Raw genomic sequence first — 15,142 nt, forward strand, 5'->3', positions numbered from 1 at the left:
AGAAACTAAAAATCACAAGGACACGTCAAGCTGGCTCTACTCTAGCTAATTTTTCCAATGATTTTCAGGTGTTAGCCTCATTAACATAATCACTGGCCAGGCAGAGGAAGTCAGAGCGCTCATTAGCACCTCTCAGCGGGAGGTGTTAATATTGACTGTCAGAACTCCCTGGTGAGTTAATGGTTTCACGCACTGAAAAAAAAATGCTTCTTTTTTTTTAAATCATTCTGTCACTGAGAAGAACTGACAAGATGACAAGCTGATTGGAACTTTTTTTTAATCACACTCTGCTGCATAACATCCCAAACACTGATTTAAATCTATAGTGATTCTGTCATTCTGCAGAAATAATGCGAAAGAAACTAATGACAGATAAAAATAACCTTGAAGGACATTTTACATTTTGGTGCATTTTAATATAAAACCTTGTGAAAGCCAATCAAACCATGAAGAAAATGCAACATTGTAACTATTTTAGCCTCTGTTTTGGAACAATCAAGCAAGCTACAGGTCTAAAAACATCCCAAAATACTCTATTGCAATTTCAGTTTTATTCATGTTGTTATTTTCTCAGAGAGAGTTGCTGAGAGTCGTTATGTGTGTCATCTCTCAATTTTTAATCGGCAAGTGTGTCATAACTCTGACTGAAGAGAGCGAGATCTCAGCAAAACAGTCTACATTTGTGACACCCTTGGCCAAAACTAGTTGTTTTGAGTCTGCTAGTGTAGAGCCAGCTTTAGAGAGAAATAAGGAGAGTAGACTTTATGTTCCACCAACCCAGGAACTCATTTTGTCTTTGTAATGTACACAGCCTCTCATACCTTTAAGGAATAATATACTAAGAAATGAAAAGTGTTTTATAATTTACCAGTATTACTTTCTTTCTAAGTCTTAACACAAAAGGAAGATTTTTTATATATATATATATATATATATTTCAGTGTTTTCCATAAAATGGCAGTTGATAGGGACTCACTTTAAAGCTTAAAGTTACAGTGAAGTACCATGACGACCACAGTTCTCTTTGGTGTATTGACAAATTTCCTACCAAACAGAAAGTTGAGGTGGGACATGTTGGATAGGCCTTTTTAATTTTTATTGCCAATACACTTTAGTTTAAAGCCACACACACACACACACATACACATATCCCTTTACACTGTGCTGCTGCTCATGTCAGAGCCAGTTACCAGGGAAACAGAACCAATCTCAATATCAGTCCGCTTTCCACTGACTTGAGAACCGAAAAGTGATCTAACTGACAATATTAATACATATAACTAGCCCACAAATGCACAGAGCACATTGCATTCTTTGTTTACAACGTGGCTGGAGCCATTGTACATGTCCAGTGCAGATGAATAAGAAAAAAATCATGCAAAAGATCACAATATTGGAACAATTTGAACCACAATACACTAAATATAATGAATAAAGAACACTTAATCACATGAATAAGTAGGTGTACAGGTGTTCCTAATAATGTGCTAAATTAGTGTATATATATACTGTATTTTGTGTTCCACATAAGAAATAAAGTTATTTATGTTTGGAAGGACATATAGGTGAGAAAATATAAATATAAATATATATATATATATATATATATATATATATATATATATATATATATATATATATATATATATATATATATATATATAAATTGTAATTTTGGGGTGGACTATTCCTTTAAATGTAAACAAGCTTCAAAGAAAAGGTTGACTAAAAAGCAGTTTTGACCTTCTGAAACTTGGGGAAAAAATTATCTATGATTGCTCATAGATTGCATGAAGGTCTCACAAGTGTTATATTGTTCAGAGGAATCATCTTTATTATAATAACATTTCACTTTCTCTCTGTAGGCTATTCATCCAGTGCTAGCACTATAAACTCTTGCAAAATGCACTTTTGTGTTGTGATTGTATGATTCAATGACAGAACTGCTTTACTCAAGTCTTCTCTTGCAAGGAAACCATGAAGCTCCCTGACTGCTGAAAACGTGCCCATTTAAAAATGAACCATCCTTTGAATGTTAATACCATGCGCCAGTGGCATAACACAATCAGCCCATCTAAATGACATCACAGCATACTCAATCTCCATTGAATATGTGACTTTCCTCTCACTTCCATACATTATAGCCAAAGGGCCAGAGTGCAGTGTTCTGTGGATAAGACCTCTTCACACACACACACACACACACACACACACACACACACACACACACACACACACACGCGTTGGTGTGTCTATCCTAGAATCTATCCCCTAACCCTCACAAAAAAAAATATTTTTACATAGAAAATCATACTAAACATTATTTTATTATTTTTTTAAAAGCAATTTGAATTATGTGGCAATAAAAATGTGCTCATAAACCACATTCATAGCATAATACCCTTGTAATTACCAGTTTGTAACCTAAAAACATGTCCTTGTTATCCACCCAAACCCACCCACACACACACACACCCTCCATCTGCTCTTGTCACTGGATTATAGCAGCAACCAAACTCACATACCTTGCAGGCCAAGAGAACACAGTATCTGTTATTACCTGCCAGCTGTTTGGAAGTGAAGAATTCCCTTATTTCCAACACATGCTGGGGGCTCTGTTTAGCAGGTAGAGTGAGGAGCCATCATTCCCCTTTAAGCTGGAGGTTATGTGTTTCCTTTTTCTCAATAAATCATTTAAAACCTCATGCAGATCTATCAGGGTTTCCACTTATTGCTTGGGCCTAATACCAGTATATACTCATGCAATTGCGGGGCTGTCACATTGTGGGAAGATGGAGAGGAGTGATCAACTCTTTTTGCCACTGAGCCTCATCTGCGAGAGAATGAGGATGTGAAAAGCAGTTAAGAGACACTCACAGAAGCTGTGCAGCATTCATTAGCTTAAGACAAATTAAAATAGCTGTGTTGTGGGATGGTGCACCAAGGATTTGTGCTTTCACACAACTGCTCTGATGAGTTTACTCCCTCTTGTGTCTCAGAGGGAGAACTAGAAATAATAATTAAAAAAAGAAAAGTACACAAAATCTTCAGACTTGAACAAAATTAAAGAAAAATCCTCTAGGGATGTTCTTTTTGAAACAGTGCAATACACTAACTAGATTTATACAGGAATTAGGTTATACACTCACCAAAAGGACCGAAGCTCGAAGTCATAAAAGACTGCATAAGGCAAACTCTGAAAAGAAATGTGTAGGAATACCTAACTTTGAAAGAAGTTAATATGGGGGAGGGGGAATGCTTTAGGCAATGTACTGTACAAACATATTTTGGGAGACAGTTTAAGCAAGTGAGATGCTATTTAACAAGTGAAATGTCAAAGCCTAGTAGAAAATAATTTCCCCATGGGAGCCTTTCTTTAAAAATGGTTTAATGTTGTTCACAGCATTTTATTTCTTGATGCTTGGACATGCATTTCATGCAGAGAAATTTCAAAATCGACTGTTAGATATAAACTTACTGCAGTCTTGGTTGTACAGGGTCTTTTCATAGGTATGCTTAAACAACCCTTTTCTACAATTGTTTGCATAAAACGTCATGGTTACTGTTGTAACCACCGTTCCCTGAGGGAAGGAACGAGACGTTGTGTCGAATGAAGTGACACAAGGGGTCTTACTGGGACGCCAAACGTACCTCTTAACCTGAGAAAAGGCCAATGTCAAGTTGGCAGACAGAATTTGCATGCCCCGCCCCGGACATATGAGTATAAAGGGAAGCGGGGCAGCAAGTGCCAGTCAGGATTTTGCACTGAGGAGCCAAAAATAAGGTACGGCCATTTACAGTGGAAGGTCTAATGCTGTGGCAGGAGGGACACAACGTCTAGTTCCTTCCCTCAGGGAACTGAGGTTACAACAGGTAGTTGAGTATGCGGATGCCCACTTCCATTAGCGGGGCAAGAGCTGCCTCTGCGATCTTCATGAAGACGCGAGGGGACAGGGACAGGCCGAAACGGGAGTCTGTGTAAGGCCTGGTTGAGAACTCGCAGGTCCACGATTAATAGCAAACCGGCGCTTTTCTTGGGTACGATGAAGTAAGGGCTGTAGAAACCCTTCTCCATCTCGGCTGGAGGGACGGGCTATATCGCATTCTTGAGGAGCAGGGTCGTGATCTCTGCTGGTAAGGCGCTGGCTTTCTCGCCGCGCATGGAATTGGAGCGAACACCGCTGAAACGGGGACTACACAGCGTGCAGAGAGAGAACGCCAGCTGGAAACACGCCGTAGATCCAACAGCAATCCTTCTCACTGACAGAGGTGAGTAAAACAGTAGTGAACTTCAGCATGCTTATTACACAACCGTCGGCTCCGAAGAAAAATTCTGACTGGCACTTGCTGCCCCGCTTCCTTTTATACCCGTATGTCCGGGGTGGGGAATGCAAATTCTGTCTGCCAACTTGAAATTGGCCATTTCTCAGGTTCAGAGGTATGTTTGGCGTCCCAGGAAGACTCCTTGTGTCACTTCATTTAACACAACGTCGAGTGAGTGACAGAAGGGGAAACTAAATTCTCACAATGTGTACATATATGTACATAAATGTGTATATATATATATATATATATATATATATATATATATATATATATATATATATATATATTCTAAGTTCAATACAAGTTAAGCTTCTTTGATTTGTTTTAATGAAAAGGAGGGACAAGTCAAAATAATTTTGTGGTCATCAGCATTGTCATATATGCTTGAGTGTAACTTGTATTGAACCTGGAATAATCCTTTAAGATTAAGACAATTCCACAGGGTTAAATAATAAATAAATAAAAATATACTAGCAATGAGGTTGAGAGATTCCTTCTATGTTAAATACTGTAAATCAGCATAAATAAATGTAATCTATGCTGATTGGTAGACAAATGATGACCATGATGCAAGCCTACCATGGAACCACGCCTACATTTAAGGATGGTTTTATTTTTAGGTGGGTTTTACTGGTGAAGTCGTTTATAAACATTTTAGATTATTGTAGTAAGAATTAAAGATTAATCAACACTGTTTGCTTGGGGTGTTTTTGAAAGTTTTATCCTGAATCACGATACAATCAATAACAATTTTGCTAATTTCACAAAACATAAAAATAAAGAAACAAAGTGCATCATCAGCAAACATTTCTGATGAGAAAATGAATGTTCAAAAATCCTTTATTTCAAGCTTCACACCTTCTGGCCTGGCTATATAAAACCTGATTTTAGACAAAAGTGGAGGCATTAGTATACCATGGCAGTCAGAGCCAAGACAAATTTATATGTTAGCAGGGAGCACGAGTCTGGGATGTCAGTGTAAGAGAAGCCTCATGCCTGTCTTATTGTAACAAAAAGGACCAATTGTAAGGCATGAGAGTGATTTAATCTATAGACTTAGAAGGCTGTCAGTTGTAGACAAGAGGTATGGTTTGTTGTTTTCCCACTGATCTATATGGGCTATATAATTGTCTCTAAGCAGCCTCAGATGACTCATTTAGTTAGTATAGCTAAATATGGAGAACAAACATTTTCACTTAGGAAATATTTAGCACTGGAGAAGGAAGAAGTAGGTGAACTAATTGAATGCATAATTCAATTATCTGGCTTAATAACAGATATCAGGTATTACAATAAACGGATAGTAGCTCTCGCCACTAAAACAGAACACTTTTAGTGAACTAGATGCATGGAAAAATATAGCATTTTGCAGCTAATAATGACTTAGACCTTTCCCTCAGCCTACCACACGTGACTGCCCCAACGGGACGTGCAGCAGCTGTAATTAGACGATGCTACCATCAGTGTCACTGCCCAGGTTAATGAGAACCTCTATTTACCATTAATATGGCTACCCATTCTCAGCCCAGAGGCTAACACTGCACATTTAGCTAATTACAGAACCCCTAATACACACCTTGACCCAAAACACGCATCACTTATTCAGTTATGTAATTCAGTGGCTTTTAAATACAGCATATTTCTTTAAGGAATACAAGATGCAGTAACATTGTGATGTTTCCCACATAAACAAATTCTTGGTGTTATACTAAAGGTACACATCGTTCTCTTCTTTGATTGGGTTGAACTCTACTTTGAACAGTGCTGTCTTGTTGGATCAAGGTGTGTCTTTAACTCAACATGTCATTTTGTCAGCTGAATGTAACCTAACTGACAGGACAAATTAGTTTTTGTTGTTTGTTTGTCATGAGAATAAGTGAAATCATTACATTGATAAAAGTTTGTTAAATTTATTATGTTAAACAGTAACAGAGGTTGCATTTGAAAAGTGGCAACCTGTGATTATTTCCTTAGCTATTTCAGACTGATATAACTGGGATTTCAGAAAGAGTAGGTTGACTTTACTGAAGATAAACTTGGTCTGTGCTCACCGAAATCACTGCCCCCAGTGGCCGAAGTGGGAATTGTCTGTGAAAGTAAGGCTACATGTGAGCACCGGGTGAAATGCCCACAGATAGCCCTTTTCCACCGAAATGGCAATAGTTCTCATGCCTATGCTCGGCTGGTACATGGGCGAACAATCAGGAGCCTGTCGCAAACCAGCCGTGCTTATCCACTGTCTTGATTCAAACAGTTAGAGAATTTGCACCGGCCCAGGAACCTGCTCCCGAACCATGTCGGTGTAGAGGGATGCTAAAAACTAGTTGCAATGTGAGTTGTTTTAAGTTGCAAAGGATGTAATACAGTGAAGCCCCTTACAAAAATTGAGAGTTCATGGCAAATTTGCTGCAAAATTGCCGCAAATTTGCCACTGATTATTTTCACAAGCAAATTAAATTTGTAAACTTGCAAATTGTCCATTGTTGCCAAAAGTTTTCTGCAGGTTCACCACTACTGGTGAAAAGCTTCCAACAAATTCCAAAAAAGCTTCGGCAAATTTGTGGCAAGTTTGCAGCTAGTTTGCCAGAACGCTAAATTTGTTTTGCAAGGAGATGAGTACATATTTGAATAAATCTACCCTCAAATCCAAACCCTAAGCTTAACCATCAGTGGAGTAAAAAATTAATCAGGGTGAAATACAACCTCCAAATCTTGGGTGTCACTCATTGTGCAAACACAATTACTTCCTGGTTTCAGCACAGGACAAGAACCCTGGTCACCCAAGATTGTGACACAACACACTACCAGTCGCACCACAGGAGAGAGTAAATGCATTTGAGCCGATGCAAAAATGTCTGCTGCAATATGGTAGTTTTCAATAATTCGGTAGGATGTGGTTGATGCTAGGATAATAAAACTTTCGGAAGCAATCTGTTGACTTCCCATGTAATCATGTTGGGTATTTCTACATAACTTTTCCCTTAAAAAAAACTTTTGTTGGTGTAATCTAATGTTGTCAGCTTGAATTAGTCATGTCAAATAATATTTAAAATAATAAATAGTATTTTTGACTAGTTAAAGTAGATGAATAAAAAATTTTAAGTTACCTGAAAAATATTTTTCAGGAGCTACACTGAACTGATTAATGTTGAGCATGCAAAACGCAGAACAAGAAGTTGCCATAAGTAGTAGCAAACTATTTTCCTATCAACAAGAGATTTATTTTTTATTTTTTATATCACACCAAAAAGAATCACATATAAGTATAATTATCATAAAAACTAATTTGCTTTTATCTCAAATATATTGAGGTCCATAACCTATGCATCTTTTGGAATGTGAATATGTATTATGGACCTAAAACTGTAGACTGAATAGGATATTACATTCATCATCCTATATGATAATCTTTTAGTTAATGCTGAAAAGTTGCATTGCATCTTTATAGATTTCACTTTCAGTCAGCAGGGAATATAAATGAATGAAATAATTCTCACTCCTCTCGAATTGGCATTCCCACATTATTAGTGAAGAGATGGAAAGAGTATAAAATAAAAATTGTTTCAAATAACAAAGGCCTATGTTGCATCAAAAGCTAATGTAGTTCCTTATTGTGTGTTGTGAAAGTAAATAGCAAATGAAAGTAAATAGCCAGGCCAATTAATTTTACAATATCATAGAGTGGATCCTGCATTGTAACTGATCAATGCAATTTTGCTGTTGTTCTTTTTCCTCTTTGTTATTATTCTTTGATCTTTTCTTCTTCTTTTCACACCAGTGAAAACACTCAAGAAACAAACCCATCAGATAAATAAGCAATATTATTCTCAGCTAGGTGATGACTTGTATGCTCTTATTGGACAGATAAAAATAATTACCAGCCATTGATTCCAAAGCCTTTTGTAATGTTTGGTCTGTCCCAGACTGACAAAATGGGATTCAGTAAATGCCATCAGTGGAGCCATTTTTATTAGGCTGCCACAAAAGGAGGCTGCTTGATTGGCAGAGGGGAAAATCATTATATTGAAGTCATACATTAATAATCCTCCTGCATTATCTGAAGATATGGGGACTGTCAGCAGCTCCTAGCACATCAAATTAAAAATAGATCCATGCTGGATGCAAGCAGGCAGACGGTGTCCACCCATTCTTTGAAGATAAAATTCTGTGTATGTGCATGACAGAGAGAGAACCAGAAAAGAGCTATTGATCAAGCATAGCTTTGGCATGATTTTATTTTGTGTAACTGACAGTGGGATCTTATCGTTGTTGCATTATATCTTCTTTGGCCTTCTTGTTTGTTTTCTTAAATTTTTTATACATCTTACATTTAAAACTAGGTTATTTGTTTCTTCAGCGACACTGTTATTTGATCATCATAAAAGTATGAAAAAGGCATATACCTCAGCAAAGTGTTGCAAGCTTTAAGCCTACTGTATCCAAGCCTTAAAAATAGTTCACACAAAATATGATGCCATTATTAACTCATTCTCATATCATTACAAACCAGTATGCTGTTATTTTTCAAACACAGCACCTGCACTATAGGCACACACTGTAAGCCCTAATGCTAAAAATAATTTATTGTTTTGAGTAGGGAAAAATTTAATCACACAAATAAGTTAAAATAAATTAACCTTGATGAGTATCTTTTGAATTCACAAAACTGACACCTTTTAAGAAACCTGAATTGTTTAATTTGAGTTCAATGAACCTGCCTCTTTAAATTTACAGGAACTTTAACTTAAAAGGAACTTTAAATTTAACCTAAATTGGGGAGGGGATTTATATTGCCCAGTGTTAAGAATGCAGATGAGGGCAGACAAGGAGTGGGATCTAAGTGCGGGTTCTTTATTAACAAAGTGAAAACAAACAAGCAGGAACAAAAGAAACATCCACGGGGGGAAAACTGAAACTAAAACATGAAAACAAGGAAGGTTCACGGAACTGGATGAACATACGGCAAGACAGGCAACGGAGCAAACATCGGAACATCAAAACAGTGAAATATTTATGAAAACATACAAAACATCTGAAACATTCAACGATCGACAAGGAGTGGAGAACAAACAGGGTTTATATACACAGACACAGGATGATCACAAACGACAATCAGGTGCGAACAATGACAGGGTGCTGGCAGTGATGAGAATTGTGGGAAGTGGAGTTTTTGACAAAGACTACACTGTAAAACCAAACAGTACAACTTAGATAAATAAAATGGGTTGTAATTACTCAAAAAAACAAAAACGGTCATTCGCCTTTAATTTTTTGTGTAATTAAAACGAAAGAGAAATTTTAAGTTTACAGCACTTAAATGCTTTAATTTGTTTTTGTCAGTGTGCACTCAAACAGTTTTACTATACTCCCGTCTGACGTCACGCACGTGCGTACGTGCTCCCCTTCAACGTTAGCAGTTGCAAGTGCGCGAAAACACGCCATGTTTTTGTTGCGCGCCTCTAATGAAAATTTGTCAAGCTAAGTTTGCAACATGTGAAAAACTCGATCACATTTTATAAAAATAGAATAGGTGGTGATATTTTTTGATCGGTAATTTGCAGTGGTGTTGCCTGTGAGGACCTTTGATGAGAAACGCGGCATGCAGTTTTCTGAACCTGCTGGTGACAAACTTTTCTTCGTTGTGCTGCCTTCCATTTTATTCCTCTTCTCTTTGGGCATGCTAATCTGGTAAGTTCCCTGTTTTATTTTCTGCAAATAGTTTTAATGTCTTAGCAGTTAATGTATTTTATGCATTTGCAAAGAGAATAAGAATGTCTCGAGACATTTTACTTGTTGAAGCAACTGTATTTAGTTATTTTGTTTTAGATATCAAACTTAAGTTTGTCTTTTTGCATCGGTTAATGTGCATCGGTTTGCACATTAAAACGTTTTCGGGCAACACATTTTAATTAATGACCTCAAAATGGCGGGCTGTGACTCAATTTAACTGGCACGCGTGAATAGACAAGTAAATTGGTGGTTTTCATAGAGGTTTGACAATAATTTGATGCACTTTGTTCCATGTGTTGTAAATTGTTTGTTAGGACAGGCATTTATAAAATTGTATTTAAATAGTTTGCCAAAGACATAGGCCTACCAGTAGCTTGTGTTATTTTTTACTATTTTTGTTCTTGCTTAAAATGTGACATTTCAAAAAGCAAATTGTGCAGTATAAAAATATTTAAATTAAACGTTTAAGGTTTGAGAGTGACTGAGCATAATGCCTATTAAGTTACATAACTGATTAACGTCGTGTATTCACATATTTTTACTAGTATTTTGGCAAATATTACAACCCGATTAACTTCTCAATCTCTCTTTTTTCAGGCGAAAAGTGAAGCAGCTGGCAGTTCATTTTGGTATGTTTATGTCCAATTATTAATACACATTCATTGCATAGAGATGCTAAAATGTGTATTAATAATTGGACATAAACATACCAAAATGCTAAAATGTGAATGAATATTGAGTGCACAACACAAATTGAAAAAAAAAAAAAAAATGGCATGGAAGTGCAAACTTTGTGCTGCAGTCTTTGATAAAAGGGTACAGGTGCTTGAACACTATCGTTTGCATCATGGCGATGTTTCCTCAATCAGCCCATTGCCATGTCTCTATGATGACTGTATCTGCACATTTCAGTCAATAAATGCGTTGAAAATTCACTTAACACGGTTGCATACTCAGACAGCTGTGCATAGTGTAAATCATATGGAATGTGTATCATTCATCTGTCCTATATGTGGACTGAAGCAGCCGTTTAGCGATAAAACCCTTCTCACTCATTTAAGGACACATTTAAAACAACATGATATGGTGGACTGTCCATTCAGAAATTGTCAGTACTCTACCAATGTCTATTCCTCCTTTAATGCCCACAAAAGTAGGAATCATCCAGATAGTGATGTCTTGGATTTTAAGGACGAGATCATCTTGACAGTAACTGACAGCTCCTCAATGCAAAGTCAAGTTGAATCTAATGAGCCTGATTCCTTTCAGGATTCTTTTGAGCTAGAGACTACTGACTTTAATCATCTTGAGTCAAGATATGACACAGATGAATTGCAAGCTCAATTGAGGAACAACTTGGCTTCTTTGTTCTTGAAAATGCACAGTGTTCTTCATGTATCAGAGATGGCTATTCAAGACATAGTTGAATGTTTGATACAGATATTCTCACTTTCCAAACCTCTTGTGAGAGACTCCATTATCATGGTTCTGCAAAAGTATGATCAGACTCTCAGTGAAGTCCTCCTTAATGAATTAGTGGAAGCTGTAGTGAAAAGTAACATCTTTGTCAGTTCTACTGCAGAAGGTGCGGAGCTGTCCACTGCTAAGCAAAGGAAACGATTTGTGGAGAGTAACTATCCTCTAGTATTTCCAATTCAATATACAGTAGATTCCAATGGACACACAGCTGTGTATGTTCCAATACTTCAGATGCTTCAAACAATGTTTAAAAATACTGATCTTCTCGAGAAAATTCAAGAAGCCAAACCATCGCCACCTGGAACGTACATGTCTCATGAAGACGGAATGTACTTCAAACAAAATGAGGTATTGTCTGAAGTAGGAGAGCTGAAATTGTCACTGATTCTGTATGTGGATGACCTTGAACTAGCAAATCCTTTAGGCACAGCTACAAAGATCCACAAGCTTTGTGCAGTGTATTGGTTACTTGGCAATTTACCCAGCAAGTATAGATCCAGCCTACATGTCATACAGCTAGCTCTGCTATGCAAAGTACCAGACGTGCAGAAGTGTGGTTATGAAAGTGTTCTGTCACCTTTGTTGAAAGACTTGCAGACTCTTGAGAAGGATGGTGTTTTCATTGAAAGTCTCGGTCAGTGCATCAGGGGCACTGTGTTGTCTATGGCAGCTGATAATTTGGCTGCTCATGGTCTTGCAGGCTTTGTGCAGTCTTTCCGAGGACATTATTTCTGTAGATTTTGTTGCTGTACTGCAGATCAAAGACAGGCCAGTGAAGTTTCTGAAGGACAGTTTTGCATGAGAACGAAGGCCTGCCATGATCTTCATGTGCAAAATGTTGTGCAAGGAGAAAATGTAACCCATTTTGGTGTTACAGGTGATTGTGCTCTCAGCAAGGCACTGCAGCATTTTCATCCCATTACTGGATTCCCACCTGATATTCTGCATGATTTGTTTGAGGGTATTGTGCCTGTTGAGTTGGCCTTGTGCATTAGTGAAATGATTCGAAAGAATTATTTCACCCTTGAAGATCTAAACAAAAAAAATCCTCACATTTCCATATCAGCACACTGATAGGCTTGATAAACCTCACCAAATCCCCAAAACCTTTGCTGCCAAACAAAGCATTGGTGGGAATGGGCATGAAAATTCCACTCTGCTGAGGTTATTACCACTTATGGTAGGAAGTAAAGTCCCTGAAGGAGATGAAGCATGGGCCATATTGATGGACCTTAAAGAAATTGTGCAGCTAGTGTTGTCTCCATCTTTCACAGAAGAATCCATCCAGTACATGCAAACTAAAATAAGTGATCACAGACAGGTTCTTAAAGCAGTGTTTCCAGACTTTAAACTCCGACCCAAGCATCATTATATCGAACACTACCCAGAACTGACAAAGTGTTTTGGTCCTCTGGTTCATCTGTGGACCATGAGATTTGAGGGAAAACACCGCTTTTTCAAAAGGGTGATGCATGACACACAGAATTTCAAGAATGTCTTGAAAACCCTGGCTACCAGGCATCAGCACATGATGGCTTATCACCTCAATGCACCATTTTTTTTCAAACCCCACATACAGGTCTCAAGTGTTACTACTGTCCAAGTCACTACTCTGCCTCAAGTGGCAAGAGACTTCATAGAGACCAAGACAGACAGCCAAAACATATACAGTACATCAAAAGTCTCTATTGATGGCACAGAGTATGCAAATGGAATGTTTGTTTCTGCAGGGCAGGCAGGAGGACTTCCAAAATTCAGCAGGATTGAAAATATACTGCTTGTGAACAACTCTGCTTCCTTTCTTTGCAGGAACTACGAGTCCTGGTACAGAGAACATTTAAGATCATTTGAGCTGACATCATTGGACATCTTCTCTGTGCATCAACTGTCAGAACTAAATGACACAGTAAGTCTCACAGCATACACTATCGATGGACATTGGCTGTTAACACAGAAAAGATCTATTTTGATCAGAGACTTGGAGGATTAAACACATTTGGAAATGGGAAAATATACAGTCACCTAGAACAGTTTGTGGTCAGAATAGTGAGACCCCTCATACAATCCCATATGCATATGACTTTATTTCTTCAAATTAGCAAAACAGATAATTTTTTAGAAAAATATACCACATCGGTGAGTCCATAGTGAATGAGTTCCAAAAAATTTAAAGTTCAAAAAGCACATTAGCAATAATGACAGTAATCCATAAAACATCAGTGGATGAATCAATGTCTTCTGGAGCAAAACAATAGGTGTGTTAGTAACATTCTAATATTTTAATCTTTTTTTTAATCTATAATCATGTGTTCATGGAGAGTGTCAAGTTCATGCCTGATGTAAATTTAAACATGTTGTGATGCATGATGTAAACATGTTGTGAAACTCACGTAAGAAGCGGAAAAACAAAAAGTTCTAGTGGAAGATGTGGGATTTTCAGGAATGTGTAAATCATGTGTAAATACAGTGAAAATGTGTAAATGCAGTGAGAGGTGCAAGAGCAGTGGGAGATGCAGTGAGAGGTGCAGGAGCAGTGAGAGATGCAGTGAGAGGTGCAGTGAGAGGTGCAGGAGCAGTGAGAGATGCAGTGAGAGGTGCAGTGAGAGGTGCAGGAGCAGTGGGAGATGCAGTGAGAGGTGCAGGAGCAGTGAGAGATGCAGTGAGAGATGCATTGAGAGGTGCAGTGAGAGGTGCAGGAGCAGTGGGAGATGCAGTGAGAGGTGCAGTGAGAGGTGCAGGAGCAGTGAGAGATGCAGTGAGAGGTGAAGTGAGAGGTGCAGGAGCAGTGAGAGGTGCAAAATGCATGTGAAATATATGAAAAGTAGAGTGTTTAATTAAGGTGTAATTTGCCTCTGCTTAATTGGAGAGAAATTAAGTAAGTGTTATTTTTGAAGCATCTGTTCATATTTCTGTGATGAAACACCCTCATATATTCACTTTCTGTTTTGAGACACTAAAATGTACGTTTTCTTGTTTTATAATATTTGAATTCTATATTACAAAAATACATTAATTGTCAGAAAGTGGAGTAAGGATACTAATAATATTTTTTGTTGTTATTGTTGTCCTTGTTATTTCTGTCTCAGCTGTGCAGATTTATCATCATACTCACAGCAGTGAGACCTTCATTATTGCAGATATTAACATCTGCACCTCTCACTGCACCTCTCATTGCATCTCTCATTGCATCTCTCATTGCATCTCCCACTGCTCCTGCACCTCTCACTGCACCTCTCATTGCATCTCTCACTGCTCCTGCACCTCTCACTGCACCTCTCACTGCATCTCTCACTGGTTTAACATTAATTAACTTTGTCCAATTGCAACTTATTGAATAGGATCGATATAAGTGGTGAGTGGGATTGGTGTCCAATTCCAACTTATTGAATGGGATCGGTTTTAAGTGGTGAGTGGGATTGGTGTCCAATTGCAACTTTATTGAATGGGATGATATAAGTTGTTGGTGGGACTTGTGTCCAATTGCAACTTATTGAATGGGATCGGTATAAGTGTATAGTGGGATTTGTATCCAATTGCAACTTATTGAATGGGATTGGTTTTAAGTAAGGATATTCATTTTTGTGCAAGCTTCTCTGTTACGTCACGT

This window comes from Xyrauchen texanus, chromosome 5 (genome assembly GCF_025860055.1).
Source record: "Xyrauchen texanus isolate HMW12.3.18 chromosome 5, RBS_HiC_50CHRs, whole genome shotgun sequence".
Classification (NCBI taxonomy): domain Eukaryota; kingdom Metazoa; phylum Chordata; class Actinopteri; order Cypriniformes; family Catostomidae; genus Xyrauchen; species Xyrauchen texanus.